Source organism: Ptiloglossa arizonensis, chromosome 2 (genome assembly GCF_051014685.1).
Source record: "Ptiloglossa arizonensis isolate GNS036 chromosome 2, iyPtiAriz1_principal, whole genome shotgun sequence".
NCBI classification, from domain to species: Eukaryota; Metazoa; Arthropoda; class Insecta; order Hymenoptera; family Colletidae; genus Ptiloglossa; species Ptiloglossa arizonensis.
The window spans coordinates 15,372,958-15,387,679 of NC_135049.1; the positions used below are offsets into that span (position 1 = coordinate 15,372,958).

At 38.1% G+C, this 14,722-nt stretch overlaps 1 protein-coding gene across 2 annotated transcripts in view; it reads right to left on the reverse strand.

Annotated features, from left to right (window-relative positions):
- The window catches only part of Arl4 (ADP ribosylation factor-like 4), a 93,034-nt gene that overhangs the window by 9,128 nt on the left and 69,184 nt on the right, over positions 1-14,722 (reverse strand). The window lies entirely within an intron of this gene.

Sequence of the window (14,722 nt, forward strand, 5' to 3'; positions counted from 1 at the left end):
TTTTTCTTAGCGAGGAAGTTACAGCTCGTTCCGATTACTAGATACGTTCTGTACCGTGGGGCAAATAAAACATTGTAACATCGGGCGAAAAGTAGCACACCGGACCGGACGTGGTACAAAGTACTTGGAATGTAACAAAAATAATTAAAATACCACCGCGCGACAAAGGTAAATACGAGCAAATAGGTAAAATGAAACTCCATTTCGGTCCGATTTCTTTCTCCGCCTTGCAATTACTCGTTCGTCGCGTTCCACGACTTCGATATCAATCTCACAGACAGAGATCGTGAATAATTCACGACGTTTTCGGTCTCTAGAATCTTCATTGTCCGATTGCATAATTGAATCAATCAACTACGGGGTAGTCTACGTACGAGGACGAATTTAAAATCGCGGATTCCGTCTACCGTGTTGGCTATATTTTTAAGAGGAACACATTTGCGCGACGTTGTGGTCGATTAAAACGAAAATAGCCTCGCGAAGTGAACATTTGACAGAGCGTTTTCTATGTAAGGGCACTATTTTTTCGTCATTTTTCGTTGCAAGTGTTCTCGTTATTTACGACACAACTGTTGTACAGTTTAAACGAGGAAAAGGCCAATTAATTTATCTGTACCGTTGGTTTTCTATTTCAATAATTGTCCACGAATATCGTAGATAATGACATCGTTAATAATTGAGTAACTTTAAAAAGAAGTTTAAAACAGTTCGAATTGTCTCCCTTGGTAGTTCTAGTGTTAAAAATGTGGCAATTTCGTTTTCTTTCTCTGATTTTTCGTTTGATTTTCGGTAATGAAACCTGACCCGATTTTTAGCCCGAATTACAGACCTTGCGTGGATTCGAGACGCAAAAGGAACACAAGGATTCAAATTCGTTCGAACGAATGGATAAATTCGCGGTAGGATCGAGCCAGTTGTTCTTTCATCGTTCTCGGCACGGGGGTCCATGTGTTTCTAGTTTGCAGCCGAAATCGAGGACGGATGCACACGCGACTCGTTGCGTTTTCAACTTTTAAAGGGACAGCTGTTCGCCAAAAATACAGAAAACGGAATGCATCCGCGGAGCACGAACGATTCACCGAGTTAAAAATGAAAATTTTACTCGTGACGCTCGCGGGAACGGAACGATAGAACGTTCCTGGCCCGTCACTGATTTTTGCGAGCAATTCTCGGTGCTCGTTTCAAAGATCAAACGCAGGAAGAACGAAAAATAAATTTTTTTTTCCATTACACACGACCGGGTTTCCCCTCGACGAACTGCGAGCACTTAAAGACAAAAGTGAAACAAAAGTTTTGGATAAAGTTCAGTGATAAACGCCTCGTTACGGAGTTATAAACAAATATTGTACCCACGAAATATGTTACAACGCACTCTCCATCGTCGAAAGTAGGTCGACCGTGTTTATCTGGTCCGCGTAATTACGCGTTTTTTATTATTCGGTAAGAAGCTCGTGTCGTTAATAATGAAACGAAAATGATTGTTTCTCGATCAAATTATTGCTTCCTGAGAACTTTGTTCAGGTACTTGTGTTTTTAATTCTTTGCGTTGGATGTTTGCGCTGAGTCACCTATGCGCAATAAATCTTTTCATAATTCCCCATAAGTGAGAAAGATATATATTCCATGCGCACGATATGTGTTTATAAATTTGTTCATTGCTAAATATAATGTTAAATTTTTTTTTTACTTTTGCCTACAAAAGTCCTCGTAGCTTGTTAGGAAGAATACAGGACATCGTGTATAAATTAACTGGATTCAATTTAAACACTGTTCGAATTTCAAAGACGTAATTTTTAAGATTTTTACATATTCCAATGACCACAAACTTTCTACATACTACGAGTTCCGATTTGTCGACAAACATTGACGAAATGCGACCATTTTAATTTTTTGAACTCGTCGAAATGATTTTCTTTCAAATTTCTATACGAACGCTTAGAAAGAATTATCTAAAATGCGTCGAAAGAAGAATCTAAAAAAAAAACAAAAAGAGAAAAGATAAATTTTATTTCCCAGCAAAAATGTCGCGATATCGCGTAGCTGAAATTTTCGGTCAGGCGATTCTAGCGTTCCGAATTTTATCGAGAAAGAAGCAATATGAGTTTTATTTGCACGTACCGACGACGACCTTGCGAAAATCGTTGTTTATCGTATGTCGATCGAAAGCGACCCGATCCCGTCGACGATCGTTCGTTTCGTAAAATGATCGTCGAAGAGAAACGATCGGTCGAGTAAAAATGAAATTAAGAGAATTTCCATTCGCTGTAATTGAAGAAGCACTCGATTCAAGGAGGAAGCCTCATCCTGGGATCCTCTCGTGAAAAAACATCACCAGCCTCCATAACTCCGGATTACTCTCATGAAGAGCCATGTCGGGAGAATACTCGTAGCTTCTTCCTTTGCATTCTCGTTTCCCAAAGGACCCTGAGCAAGAACAAGAGAGGAAACGCCGCGCCGCGGAACGAAGGAAAGGAAAAACCGTCGTAAAAGAGACACACACGCGCGCGCCGGGCACGTGAAAAACCGACAGAGAAAACGGAGTGGGGGGAGTTTAGAAGAAAAGAAGTAATTTCTCGAGTGGCGCGGTAAAAAATAGGATAGAGACCGAGACCAGGAAACGAGGTTGAACGTACGTCAAAAATGGCACCGGGTACTGTCCTTCCCTCATGGAAAATCAATACCGCGCCAATATTGTATTCATCTCTGCACGCGAATGCGAATAAATAATACCGATGTTCGTGCGAGATTACAAAATTGAATTAATATCTGATTACATCGGTCTCGTTCATTCCTCGCGCTTGGTCCAATTTTTGGCGTAACAAAAATCTTTCAATCGAATTTATCTTATCACTGCGATTCACTTGGGGTATCTGCTCGTAGAAATATCCAGTGAAAAATAGAATACGCAGGATGTAGAAATATCTAGTGGAAAATAGAATATGCAGGATGTAGAAATGTTCAGTGAAAAATAGAATATGCAGGATGTACATAAATTATAGGTGTGAACTTCAATGGTCGCCGAAAGAAAAAAGTCTTTTGTAAGTCTATTTGGTAAGTAGTAGTTTTAGAGACACTCGAGTTTTTCATTTGCATCGTGTGGAGCATAAATGTGGATTTGGAAATTATGTTTCTCTTCTTTCCACCGAATTTCGTCCAATGGTATTGTTTTCGTTTGCGAATGGTTCGCAATTTGTGCAAAGTTTCTGTGCTACGACGAAGCGTGGTAGGTTGGATCGAAGTTTCGAAGGAACGATCCGAAAATTGAAAAATAAAAGTTCGAGCTCCGAAATAATCAACGGATAGCTGCACGAACGTTTCGAGAAAGGATTCGCGAAATGTTCCCTGACTGTGAAGAAATCGATTCAACGGTCGGATGTCAGGGTTGAAATGGCAGGCTAAATGAGAATTTTTAGGTCAGCCTTGACAGGCAGTCTCGAGACTGGCGTCTCGACACCAAAGTGCCACAAAGGGAGTTGAAAAGGTGAGGGTGGCTCGAGCCAGTCGAGGACCACGTGTCTGCTAGTGATTCCACTTGTGGAGCAGAAGTGCCGCGAGTTGGATAGTTGGGTATCGTTTCGAAACGATCCCCGGATCTCTGATTCCTCTAGAGTGGTGACACTCACCGACTACAAACGACAACACTTCGCGGCACTCGAGAGGCGAGAATGGAAATTTACGTGAGAACCAACCACCTATCCGCAAATTGTGAACCACATTTTTCAGAGAAACCTACAGACGAAGAGAGAACTCGAGAAAATTTCCGAAGTGAACTCGAGAGAGAGAGCTCGAGAGGATTCTCAGGAATCGTAGTCGAGTCAATTTCACAGAACTCCGAAAAAGCAAAAGAAAGCAAAAAAAAAAAGAGAGAGAGAATTTTAAACGATCGCAAGAATTCCGGTCGGACGGAGTACGAGAGTTTCGAAAACATCGGGAAACTTCGAAGAACTTGAAAAGTGAAAAACGTGGAAAACTCGAGGGAACTCGAGGAACTCGGATAAGAACTTCAAATTTGTAGTGACTCTTCCAAACGCAAGCAAGTTCCGAAAGATATAGAATTCCCGTGGTAAACTCTAAGAATTCGAGAAACATTCGAAAACTCCGCGATAGAAAAAGTCTGGAGAGAACTCTGAGAACTTTAGGAATTCTCGCAAATTTCGAAACTGCTCCGAAGAGAGCTTCAGAATTTTTGCGGAAGAATTCCAAAGTGCTCGAAGAACTTGGCTCTAAAATCTCCGAGGAAAAACAATGGAACTAAAACGCACGAAATTGTATCATCGTGAGACGCGAATAGCGCAATATCGATTCTAACATTAAAATTTCAGAGAAGAAAACAAAGTCGGGCCAAGACAATTGCAAAAACAATCCTCGCCTCGCGATTCTTTCCCCACTTTCATTATGGAATTCTCGCGAAGAAATTCCAAAGTATTCGAAGAACTTGGCTCGAAAATCTCCGAGAAAAAACAATGGAACTAAAACGTACGATCGTGTCTAACGTTAAAATTTCAGAGAAGAAAACAAAGTCGGGCCAAGACAATTGCAAAAACAATCCTCGCCTCGCGATTCATTCCCCACTTTCATTATGGAATTCTCGCGAAGAAATTCCAAAGTATTCGAAGAACTTGGCTCTAAAATCTCCGAGAAAAAACAATGAAATTAAAACGTATATACACGTCTCCCGTCGAACGTGCAATTTCGTTTCTCTCGCGGTTCCGATCCTCTCTTCGCGAACGACCAATTCCACGCAAGAAAAAAAAGCTCGTTAAAACAGTGTTCGGGGGTAAATGAGTGGGTCCTCTACGAACCGACGACGAGTTCCTACACCCAGGAACACCGTCTGCGCGGTTCCGCAAGAATGGCGTCCGTTTCCGTAGAAATCGGCGCCGCGAAGCCCGGATTTTGCGTACTTCGAGGAGACCTTGCGAGATTATCCCCATGGCAACGAGGATTGCTCGATAGCAGACTGGCTAGGGTACTCTTCAACGAGCCAACCCCACCTTTCTCTTCCCTCTTGATCGTCTGTCTGTTTTCAACCCCCGTGCCACCGGGGTGGTTTCCCTCGTTTTTCTTTTTTTCTTTTTTTTTTAACACGCACATCGACCCTCGCCGTGTGTACTTTGCCCCTCGCCACCGTTCCTCTCTGGTCCTCCTGCGCTATATTATTCACCATTCAGCTGTCCGTGAACTCTCCGCGGCTAGAGAGGGCCTTTTGTCTCACGCGTCACTCATCCTCGTGCGTTCGAACGCGCAGCTGCTTTTGGATTACGCCAACGAATGTCTACGCCATTTTCCTCCGTCTTGTCTTCTTTCTTCGGTGGTTGCAACTCGTTCGCGAAACGTCATCGGGTTTGGGTGCACGGTCGCGGGTGATGCGTTCGATGCATAGTATGTTTCGCTCGCCACGAGGAGGGTAACGGTAAGATGTACTTGAGCCCTAGCCCTACGATTTAAGTTTCGATAATCGAAAGTCAGAACTCTCGTTGTTCTCGCGATCGTTAAATTTTCTTTTCGATGACATTAAACCAGGATTTCTTTCTAATATTTTTAACCCCTCAAAATTTATTCGAACGTACTTAAGCCCTACCTCTACGATTTAAGTTTCGATAATCGAAAGTCAGAACTCTCGTTGTTCTCGCGATCGTTAAATATTCTTTTCGATGACATTAAACGAAGATTTCTTTCTAATATTTTTAATCCTTCAAAATTTATTTGAACGTACTTCGAATGAAGCTTTCAAAATATATTTGAACGTACGAATAATGTGGACGAGACTCACCCATGGTACTTATGTTTGGTCTCGCTCGATATTGTAGGCGAAGGGGTTGATCATACTCGTAAGTTCTGTTACGAGTGAAATGATTGATACGGCGCAAAGTGGAATTTCAGGTAGATTTTGATAGCTCGAACAGAGTGTCCAATAATTCGTGGGATCTGCTCAGGGGTTGATTTTGTACGCACAGAAATAATGAAAGAAGTTCGTACAAATGTGTGTACCATTTGCATTAGTTTACAAGATACAAGAAATTTTGCGAAGAAATTTTCTCAACTACGGTTTAGAATAGAACAAGGTTTCCAAGGAATTGAAGAAGCACCAGAAACCTTGGAGAGTGTAAGTGGATCAATGACGAGGTGTCTAAAGACTTGCTCGAAAATGTGAGATCGTCGTTTCGAATATAAAGGTGATCGGATAACACACAAATTCGTTGTATCTCTTTTTCATTGTTTTTGGGTGTACAGTCGACTCGCGAAACGGAGGTCTTATGAAACTTACGGGACACCCTGTACATTCTGGAATTGAAACGCTGGTTTATACAGCTGTTGATCGTTTGGAGGTTCGTTTTTAAATTGGAGGAAATGCATTGGGTTTTTAAAAAATGTGAAAAGTACAGAGGAAGTGACAAGATAGGACAAGGTTTAGGATATTTCGTGGAGATAGCTGCATGGACGACGAAATAAGTTTACAAATAAGAAATTTGCAACTCGAAAGTAAATATTATACTTCCCAACGATTCCAAAGCAAATGCTTTGCAAATGTGAACATGAGACACAGATGAGATGGGTACGTTAGACGAGTATTGGCCTATGGTAAAAAAATAAAGAAACATTCTCCGAAATTATTCTCCCAAGTAACGACAAAACGAATACAGTGGTATTATTCGAAATGGTTACCTTTTGCAGCGATGAAAACTTGCGAACGACACGATTATTTCAAAAGCTGGCTTCCCCGGAGGGTTCCTCGGGATATTCAAATTCCTGTGGCACGTTCATAAGTGGATTAGCATATGCCCTACCAAAAAGTCAGGGATTGTTTGGAGGGGAGTATTCCATCAAGGAGTGACTTCATTTCCGCGAGAAGGGCGTTAAAACCGGAGCTCGAGTCTACCAAACAGATGTGCTGAAAGGAGTAGTAAAATCCCTGAGTATCACTTTCCTCGAAAGGTAAAAACGAGTTTTCCAACAAGATTTCGTTCTGGCTTACGAAGCAAAAAGTAACTCGAGCGTGGCTACGGAACAATGTCCCAGAGATTATTTCTGCGGAAGACTGGTCCTCGAATAGCCGAGATTTGAATCTGATTATAAACTGCGGTTGGAGCTGGAGAATATTACCTGCAAGACTTCTTACAAAAATTTTTGTAGCCCGAAGTACCGCTTGACAAAGGCAGCTTCTGAAACGAGCTTAGAGCACCGTGCGTGCCGCGATTCCTGATTGGCCGTAACGTTTGCAAGTCTGTGTTATCGCAAACGGTGGTCATTTTTAATATTATTATTATTATTATTATTTTTCTCTCGTTATTATCCGTGCAAATAAATTCTGGTTAGTTGAAAACGATAATATCTCTTTGAAATATTTGAACGCACTTGCAGCAGAACCTGCAGCATGACTAGGTAACAGGAGGTCAAGACTTATTGGAGTCTGACGTTAATTAGGGCTGTTTTCCTCTTTGAAATGTTCTTTGAAAAATAAATATTATTACTGGAGTATATTTATACTCGTATTATTCTCCTATTGGTGCTCTCCTCTCCATAATATCATCAACAATAAGATTGCAAATATTAAGTTTTATACAAGACGAGGAAGAAATTAGAAGGTTATTTACACGAACTATTTTTTAAGAACACACAACAATTTTTTCTGATCTAAGTGGAAGCTCAAAGCTTCGTTGATTTTATGGTAGATCGATTCATGGAAAAAAGTTTCCTAATACGTTGAGTAAAATCCTTATTTTCGTTTTTCGTCCATCACATCGAAATTTAATTCGACAACGTTCGAATCGTAGAATACATTATATTTGGAATTCGGTATGTGTAGTACCTCTTTGGAGTGTAATTATATAAACGAATCGTTAAATTGAAGAACAGAGCATGTTCAGAATGCGCATTTTGAAATATTTGAAAAAACAGCTTTTCGTACTTGTTAAACTCAAGGAACTACCTGAAACACTCGTGTAGGGTACTTCTTTTGAACTGTTCTTGATCCCAAAGCGCACTTGGAACGCAGTTCTATGCACGTAGTTTTCAGATTATTTAAAAATGGCTAATTTTGCGCCCGTGCTGCTCTTCAACTCATTGATTCAACTGTTTTAATGCAGCTTATGCGGATGTAACATTATTGCTTTGCAGTTCACAGAGCGTGGATGAGTAAATTAACGTTGAAGGCTCTTTGAACAGAGGAGACTTTTGTCTCGAGCCGCACTCGTCCGTTTATTTGAGGGCAGGTCTGAGCTCATATTTTACGGATTATACGCGACTGTTTACAATTTTCCTGTCTGTCGATTGTAAATTGGGAAACTTCAAGCTGTAAGGATTGCGGTTGCATGGACACCATAGCAAAGTAGTAACAGCTTCGATCGTAATTTATTTCTGTCGATAAAAATCTTCGATTGGACTAACGCATTAAATTTCTCCATTTTCTAAGAGAAACATTCTTTGATTTTCAACGCAAATTGTTTAAATGATATTTCAATGAGAAAACAATATAGTGTAGTTACAAATCAATTTTTCTACTCGACCAACGTTTCTATACACTTATAAAACTTATTTAATTTACAAGAAAGAATAGTATTGGTAATGTCTATGTATGCAGTCGGTCCAACCCCTTGAATAAAAGAATAACGATCCGTGAGATGTCGAGAACTCTAATTAAGGGTTGAACACCACCTGTCGGGCTGAAAAAAATGCTGATTCGAAATTTTTTCTGATGATACTGAATATCTAAAATAACCGTTTCATATGTGTATTAAACATACACACTTTGAATAAATTTCTGCCAATTTTCACAGAAAAATTTTAACGCGTGTAGAAAATATAAGTGTCCTTGTACTACTTCACTTCTTTCTGGTATTGTAAATACAAATTGAACAAAATTAGAATTTTCGGAAACTAGATGGATGTTACTATTGTTTTGCTTAAACATTTTTAAAAATGTTGATTTGTTTAGGAACGGCAAGTTTTCAAAGAACAAGATTAAATTTCGTTAAAACGGAACGAGAGTTTGTAACATTTTTTCAACGAGTATCAGAACAATAGAAAACATAACAGACATGAAACAATAGAAAATGTCAGCGTGAAAATATAGTTAAAATTTTATATCAATCGAGCGAGAAAATAAAAAGGTAAAGTGAAAAGGGAAGAAAAAAAGGAAAGGAATTGTATTTCTGAAATATAAAATTTGAAAAAAAAAAATTCGATATTTTGATATCGAAAAAGTGGTGTCCTCTATTCGACAATCTATATTGCGTTCTATCGATTCAATGGCTCCCACAATTTTTCCATACATATCACTGTTCTCCAATTTGCGACTAGTTCTTTTATCTCGTGCGAGTATTCATAGGATGTAGATTTTTCCGCGCCTCATGTAAATCGATGTTACCAACGTATCCTTCGACTCTTTTGGTCGATGCTGAAAAAAAAAGAAGTGAGAGAAGAATCTGTTGTTAATCCAACAGCAGTCGAGCAGTTTCAACAATGGACCTCCGTAGTCCTGCTGAACTACTTTATTCCGCTATTCAGCCGTCCGTGAACTCTGAATAAAAGAGCCCTTTGTCTCGAGTGCTACTCGTCCACGCGTTTCAATACGTAGCCGACTTTACAGTCCTGCACGGACTACAAACTGTTTACAGTATTCGGTTAAATGTCACCCGGATGAAGGACATCTTTATGGTGAATATCGCAGAACCGATATATGGGCTCGTATACGTGGTATCCATAAAAATGGATTTCTTTGCGGACAATGATCTTTGATAATTGTATCATCAAAGCTCAGTCTTTCTTAGTAGATAAACAAGGTAAACAGCGTAACCTGCATTACGTTATTTTGTGGTTAATTGAACAATGTAAATTTTCTAAGAATTCTAAACCCTTTCGGTGGAACAATTAGAGGATGACCTATTTAAGTGGTTTCATCTGACAGAGTGTAACTTCGAATGTTTTTGAATTTATTTAAAGGAAATTAAATAAAACAAAGACCGTTTGCAAATACAACGTTGGTATGTAAATTTTACTTTCGTTTGAAGAAAATTTCTTAAAACTCAATTTGTTTCCAGGTGCAGGTATAAAAAGAAGTGAAAGTTCTATTCTGAGGTGCAGCGTAATACTATAACAAAATGAATGTGTAACATTCTTCCTTGATGGAGGTTAATTTATGGACGTAGCGTTTGGCTGAAAGAAGCATAACTGATCGCAAACTTTCTCACGAGGGAGGCCTAGGAAAATGGGTTAATCTTGTTGTTAACGACAAGAACAATTAACGTACCATCCACCGCAGCTGTTCTTTCCCGTTTTATATTTTCTTATTTCGCATCCAGTTGATTCAATTTTCACGTCAGAACTATTCTCAACATCTACTTTCAAAGATAAATTACATAAAAAAGAAACGATAAGAGGTAATTAAAATTGTTTTCCTTGGGTTCTTATAAATATCTAAGTTTGTTTATCAAAGACGAACTAATAATTTGGTATTACGATTGGAAACTCAAGATAACCTTCGTAGCTCGATAAAAAATCAAAGTAGCGAACAGCTGATTATTATATCGTATATAATAATTCTTCGTACCGTACAACTTTTGTTCGCACCATTTTTTCATACAACAAACAATTCATGAGTAATTTAGGTAGCAGTTTTTAGAGAATCATTCGGTATAATAAATTTCCCAATTCGATTGTTTCGTTCCTTTCAATAACGCGACTATTAGTATTACTCCTCGTGAATGAAAATAAATAAATTCGTCGAGTCAAAACTCATTTTAAGGGAGTGAAATAAACCCTCTGAAGTATTTTAGTTTTTCGACTATAACTTTGCAATGGAATGAGATAGAGTAAAACATTAAGTGTACGAATTTAGTGTTTGTGCTCTATCAAACTATTGTAAAATAATCATCGATCTTTGGAACGTGTTTAAATCGGTGTCTTTTAATTCTAAATAATCACTTTAAAAAAAAAATCTAATAGAAACGTTTCTGTTTCTTCTTTCGAAGAGAACTCTTTGATGGAACATTCAACGAACAATAAAACAACAATAAAATGATTCTTTGAGGTCTCCCGGATCATTTACAATTGAACAAAGTTAATCACTTAAAAAAAAAAGTATCTAGAAACGTTTCTGTTTCTTCTTTCGAAGAGAACATTCGACGAACAATAAAACAACAATGAATTGATTCTTCGAGGTCCCCCGGATCATTTACAATTGAACAAAGTTAAATTGGGGACTTTCAATCTCCCCCACTTTTGGGTCAGCGAACTTAGCGCCAAGTTGTCCCCCCTGGCTACGCATTCGGGTTAATTAGGTTCATTAAACTGGATGGGCAGCGGTAAGGGCGAGCACTGAGCTCTTAACGTCTTCGTTCGTACTCGATACGCGAAACAACGTCTTCGACGGGAACGAAGGAAAATTGTAATTGCATCGGACCACCACCCTGTTTCGCTGCTCCCAACCCCCTGGAATAATTCTAGCTCACTTTGATCGAGCGTCGTCCGATAAGAAATGAAAATGGAGGGTTTCAAAGACCGTTGTTTTACCAATTGTCTCCGAATCAATCTTCACATTTGTTTTGATCGGTGATAGAAAAAGGCAATCAACTTTTACGTTTTAAGAATTCCTTTCCTTTGAAAAGCTATCGGTTCTGATGGTACTTTTATAGAAAGAAACTTTCATCTTAAGAACTTTTTTAAAAACTACTTTTCGTGGAACAGATATCTTAGAACTCCTGTATTAAAAATTCCATGGAAACGATTATTCCAGAACTTTTATTAGAAAAGTTTCGCGAAACAAATGAAAATTTGAATTTATATTGCAATGTAGGTTACCAGCTTTCTTCGCCAATGCAGAATATAACAGATTATGTTTATTTTCAATAAAAGATGAGAAATAACAAGAAATCGATAATTTTGTATACATTAATATGGATCGAACAGTAATGGGTGCTTTAAATAATTTAGAATTGTTTTACTATCGACGAAGGAAATATTCGTTACTCCTACGTAAGAACTTTTATATCATTTCTCGTAAATTTGATTCAGACTAGAATTTTTATATTTGTTCTAATCGGAACACGAGAACATTTTCTATACAAGTTCTATTTCAAGTGTTTCAACGGTGTTAATAGAAAAAGTTTCGAACCTGTTTCAATTTTTGCAATTTATTCCAATTTATTTATCGACCATCGACAATCGACACGTGACGGTTTTGTGAAACGAAACAACGAGAGTCACCAAACAAACTGAAATTTGTTTTTTCGATCGTGAAAACAAATTGAAAAGAACCATCCATTTTTAACAGTAAATGTCGAAATAAACGTTGCGTTCACCGTCACGTGCTAGTAAATTGAACAACGAGACTCGCGCTAAACAAAATAGAATTTGTTTTTTTTTTCGATCGTAAAAACAAACCGAAAAGAACCATCTACTACGACGGTAAACGTCAAAATAAATGTTGCATCGTCCGTTACGGAAATACAGTTAAATTTGTCTGTATCGATGAGAGTGATTGAATTTTCTAAAGGTTTTGCTTTCGTGCTCTTAAACCATGTTATACGAATCAATTTTTAAGTACTTGGTGTAAGTAGCGGATAATACGTAATTTATTGTACCGAACTCTACGTTTCACATTTTAACTACTCTTCGGAAGATCTACGATCAGAAGATTAGAAAATAACCGTGATACTTCCATTAAAGACATTTTATTACTCTGCAGCATAATGGTGGCAAAACGTCTGATCGTATTTAATCTGTACTTCAATCTTCGTTTTTGCACGATCGACGATCCAATTTAAGTTCGCTTATTGCTTCCATGTGACACAGTGTTCTCTGATAAATTATTTTCGGACGGGAACACTTTCATCTGGCGCCACGCGAGTGGGCGGTCCGCGATGTATCGGATGAGAGATTAATTTCAGAAAATAGTGCGCCGCCTTATACGTGCGTCTCGTACGGTTGGGAACACGTCGCCCTTTTCTATCGTCGTTTCTATACAAGGAGCGAACTATAACGCGGGGCGCCCACGATTTGCCGCCCACGTCGATTTTCAGCACTTTTGATTCCGGATGCGTGTACGAAAAGGACAGTACTCTCTTGCGTTTACGACGAGGCTCGTTTGCACTTTTCTATTCGCTCGCGAAAATATCGTGGATACGAAAAATTGTTCCACCACTGTGAAAAAATTAATCTGTTGAAAAATCGATTCAAAATCGACATTAATTGATCTCATTTATACGTACGATCAGATTTTCTTACAGGTTTTTCGATGTAAGAATAAAAATGGTTGAAAAAAAGTTTTTGAATTAAAAAGAGAAAATTGTGTGTGTGTGTTTTTTTTTATTACAAAGTAGGTATTAAAAGAACGATACAAAAAATCGATCTTTTGAAAAAATGATTTAAGATATCGGTATTCCTATTTTGGTTTGGCCGTACCATTGAAGCCTTGTACAAAGATATCCTTGTTCTTATTCGACACATCAATAACCGGACCAACGCCCATAAAACTTTCCACAATGACGAAACGATGTCGGGCAGTATATAGTTTGATGATTAATGATTATAATTACTGTGTAATTGACAATCATTTTTAACGTATAACGCCAATGAAAGCGGAGATAATCAACTCACGTGATTAACTCGTTAATAATTATTTATGACTGCACTTCCATTATGATTGAAGCAGTAGGTTAACGAAGAACGCTATAGTAATATTTCATTGAAGGATTACGAAGTGACGATTTCTAATTATAGATTGTAAACGTTATTTATTATTAATCATTTATTTTAACGACAATCACTTGGTTAAAGATTATTATTATCACGATTATTTCCAATCATCGATTACTTCCCAACTCTGCTCCCAATGAAATTTATTTTTAGTCTATTAAAATTTTTTCTCGAATTTGATTTAAATTTATTGTACTTCGTATCTCAACTTAAGAGTTAATTTTTTAACCTTTTGTGCTACGATTTAATTGCAAGTTTACAAGATACAAAAAATGTAGAATACCAAAATATCAGTAGAAAAGAATAATACACCGATGTACCATTATTTTTGAAGTGTGCGATATTTATCAAAAAAGTGTGCATTAATCACCCTTTTGATGTTTCTCTTTTTTCTGAAATACTGTTATTCATTTTTCTTTACATTCACAACACATTTGACGTGCTATGTGTGTTATTTTGTCACACGAGATTAGGGAATAAAACTCTATAAACAGTGTCAAATAGATTTCGTAAACGTCGAGACATCTTTATATTTTCAATTGTCTCGATCGGTCGTTACATTGTCGTTTATTCATTATCTTTCGTAAAACGAAGAATGGTGTTTAATTAACACTGTCGATCGTGCACAATGCGCAAAGTTGACACGAAATCAAAGTTCCTTCATCGGTACACAAAGCTTCCTTCCGTTTGCACTTTCTACTGCAACTGTACGCACATGTGCATCTAAATATATTCGCACTCGGTGCACGTGCTGCACCGCCTACAATTCGAACGCAGTGTGCACATGTATTCCACGATGATCCGGGGAAAGTATTCGTGTCTTGAGAACACTCCCCGAACAGTTTTCTCGAAAAAATCTTCTCGGTGAATAATTTGTCTTTCTTCGTGTGTGCGATGCATTTTTAACGCTCGTAAATTATAAAAGGGGAGAACAAATGCTAACGACCTCGAGAAACATTATTAATGGTGTCAACAACCTGCAGGATAACTTCTAAAAATATTTCACAAGTACGACAACTTGAACAAA